Here is a 4,091-nt window from a genome sequence, read left to right on the forward strand (position 1 = left end):
TCAGGCCAGCGTGAATATGCGTCAATAACGACTAAAGCATAGTATTTGCCGAGAAAAGGGCCACAGTAGTCGGCATGAACTCGTTGAAACACTTGACGAACAGGCTCGTGTAAGCCAAATGGAGCAATTCGTCTCCTGGGCATTTGCATGCCACCTGTAGGCTTGGGACATTTGGGAATAGGCTGTTTGATTTCGTTCTCATTCACAAACGTCGGTAAGGTGATACTGGTTTGCAGTGAGCGCAGAACTTTGAGTCCGACAATCGACGGTCCCGAAGTTGAAACCAAGAAATTACAATCGATAGAGGTACCTTGGGGTAACCTCACAGGGATCGTGCATCCAGCAACTAGAGGTACAGAATGTTCAGTGATACTGCGAACGTTAACACCTGTAGGCACTATCAGGGCACTGGGGTAGGATGTAGTTAGATCTGATTGTGGAATTATGGACTCAACACTAGCAGTATCAATAATAAAATCATGCTTTTGACCAGAAGCGGATATCAACGTTTTAAAAACATGTGACGGATTCTGGGACAAAATAGATAGAGAAAGAGTAGAAATATCTTCAGCTAATGCCTTCACGTCAGTATTTGGGTCAGAAGTTAAGTGACACACTTTCTTGGACTTACAGACAAGTTGAATGTGTCCTGTTTTACCGCAGATAAAACACCTCGCTCGTCTGTGGGGGCATGAGTATCTGGGATGATTTCGTCCACAAGACTCGCATTTCCCAAATTTTTGAGCCATCGGATTAGGGTTACGATCTATGAAGTGACGTGTTGATGGATTTGGGGCACGAGAATCTGTTCGAGGTTTGAATTTGTTGTTCGTCCGCGTCCTTGAATTATTTCTTTTAGAATAATTTAACCCTGCCCACATACTTTGGTTTCTGGGCAACCGCGTGATGGACGTCATGTTCAAGGCGTTTGGGCTGGGATGTGCAATTATGCTAGACTTTTATTTTGGGAGGATTGGTGGAATCCGCTGACGTAGAACGAAGCCATTGTAAGGTCATGGGATTTTCTGGTCCGGATGGATACCATTTTGGGTGTAAATCCCAGATCAGATGGGATGGATAACAACCAAACAGGGCGTCTGAATCAGGCATAGATGAAGTTCGAATCTAGGGGAGAAGAGCGAATGGAATTAGGTTAGCAGGTCCTGGTGCGATTTAATAGGCATTAGATAGCAGTATGTCCAATAAAAGAGAGAAAACTAAGCATTTTTCGCTACTGGGGTGGTGACATCCAGTGAGTAGAAGGGACACGATGAAGATGGATGTGCACTTAGTAGCCTGGCGATCTCCCTCTAAGCGAAATCTCTAAGCTTGAAAATATAAGCTATTATATTACCGGAGACGGAAAAAAATCGTTATAAGTACGCAGAGACGTGATGTGGTTAGGGGAAGCAAACACAAGAACCAAAGGGGGCGGAACTTCCGGGATGGTTCACCAGATTTTGTGGGGGGTTATTCCATGCATTAGACAATACCATAATCTAGGAAGGGAAGGGAACGTGAAAGTGATGACCACCTGTTCTAGTAACCTTGCTATCAGCTCCAATCAAAAGGTGATGCCTGGCTGGAAGGCACTTAGGCGCTAGTCTTGTAATCTGGAATATCGTTGCGTGCATATTATTAGATATCATTATTATTGTGTCTATACATTACTTGGAGCACCAGGTGAGAGTTTTGTTTGGTTGACGACGTGGGGTTTGGCTATGAGACGGAAAGGGTGGGAAAATGCTCAAGAAAAAATTGTTGGTTCTAGTTGCTTGCTTGCCTGAGATAGAATGCACCACAGATTATAAGGGACTTGTTCCCGTTTTTGAGCTATGAATACCTATACACATTGGTTGTACTGTCCTGGTCTAGGGCCGCGATCTCAAAGCAAGGCATTGGTTGATTAGCCTAAACACACAATCTAGATGTCCTACCTGACAGGTAACGTGCAGTCAAATTCACCGACGGATGGTGGGCAATAATTGCCGCGAACCCGAATTCTACGAACTTGACCTGCGTTCGTTCAGTAATCGCAATTGTTCAGTGGACTATATATTGCACTAGACGTGGGCAGACAGTAAAGTTACGTAGGTCGTGGTTGTACAAGAACTTAACAGCAAAATCGTGGGAAGAATTAAAGAAAGGCTTACGGCTAGATTGAACCTTTGGCAGTTAGCAACACGGGATGGCGCAGAAAGGGCAGTGTGCCATCGGACAAATTGAACGGGAAAAATGTTGTTCAGCTCAAAGTGGGACAAATTTTTAACAACATGTCCAGAAATGATTGTGGAAAATCGACTAAATAAAAGCGGCCGATGTAGAGTCGACGTTGTATAACACGGAATACTTCGGCCTCGAAACTTGAGCAGTCACCGAAAGGGCAATGAATCAGCCTAAGGAATGGGAAACAAATAATTACGTCACGTAATTAACACCGGCAATGATTGCCCTGTCGGCTCCGGAGCGGTTCTCTACATCACTGGATAATTGTACATAATTGTGCGTGCACTGAATAATGACCGAATGCACAGCACGTTCTCTTTTGAGCCTCAAACACGTTTCAGACAGAAGTGAATGCAATTAAGATATGGCACACTGTTGATATATTTGTGGGATGTCAAAGCTCAAAGATGACTAACGGGGCGGGGCTTATTATGCTTGTAAACTTTTACATTCACGTACTTGTGCATAGTGCAACCCTTCTGCGAACGTAGGGTTTCTGGAGGGATAGGATCGAGGGGGATATGAGTTTAACCTAGTAAGAGGCGAAACGCCGTCAAGGTAGAGTTTTGGGTCAGAGGGGCTTTGCGACATCCACTTGACATTCCTTCCAGCCGCTGAGTTCAGTCCACGGTGAAGGGCCAAGACGTACCAAAATCAGCTACGTAGAATCTGGCCTTCTGTTCTATGGGCTTCCACGAGACAGCGATTGTCATGTGGCTGGGAGGTAGCTGGGGCAATTTTTAGGCTGACTGTTTTCGGGCAAACAAAACAGATTTCTAAGCGACCGTGATGAATTCGAGGTGGTCATCTTATAAATGCAAACTTGTAAGCTAAGTACTTTTTCTATTAGATTTGAAACCGGCGGTTTGTTAGATAGCACATTTTTTGCGGTCAACGAATTTCTGGACCTAGGAGTTGTTTAGTGACGTCTACGAACTGGCCAGATCGCTGTTCTGTACACCATACTGTTCTGTGAAACCAATTTAAGCTTACCACCTGTAAGATCCGGACGGTTAAGGATGATAGCACATTGCGGTCAACGAATTTCTGGACCTAGGAGTTGTTTAGTGACGTCTACGAACTGGCCAGATCGCTGTTCTGTACACCATACATACTGGTGAAACCAATTTAAGCTTACCACCTGTAAGATCCGGACGGTTAAGGATCTCACAGGACGATTGCGACTATTATATTATACGCAATTCGTAGTCAGTAGTCAATAGGAGCAGACAGACGTGGGGCAGTAGATGATATATTGAAGACTGACAGGAACTGGTTCTACAGAAAAACGGATTAGTAAGCATCATGAATTAAGAAAACGTACAATTAGCAATGACGCAATCTGTAGGAGCGGGAAGTAGTCACTGTCACAGCACGGATTTATATCGGGGCAGTCTGACAGTGTGAGTTGGCCGTAACGACGCAGGAGTCAGTACGTTCGGGATGTGAAGGACTGTCTTTCGGTCGGCGTCGACGCAGCCGCTCGTGTCGCGTGACAGGTCAGATTGCGCGGTTTCGTCTGTTTAAAACAAAGCTCGGCAAGGGCTATCTGCCAGGTGCGATACATAGGTAATACAAAATAAACAGCCATGTTGGACGTCCGGTTGGTGTAGTCGGTGACGCGTTCACCTGCTGTCCGCAGACTCTGGGTTCGATACCCGGTCGGCGCGCTTTTCGGTCGGAGTGGACGCTCGTGAATAGGTGCAATCCAGACGAACTTGCAAGCAATGACGGACGGGCAAATTAAGTATTGACATCAGTTACTGAGGCATAAGCAGACCCTAAGCCGGGACGAAACAGGGGGGAAACGAGCAAAGAAACGAAACGGTGTCATAATAAACAGATGCGAGTCACGTTACTCATGA

The sequence above is a fragment of the Opisthorchis viverrini genome, assembly GCF_000715545.1.
Source record: "Opisthorchis viverrini unplaced genomic scaffold opera_v5_5, whole genome shotgun sequence".
NCBI classification, from domain to species: domain Eukaryota; kingdom Metazoa; phylum Platyhelminthes; class Trematoda; order Opisthorchiida; family Opisthorchiidae; genus Opisthorchis; species Opisthorchis viverrini.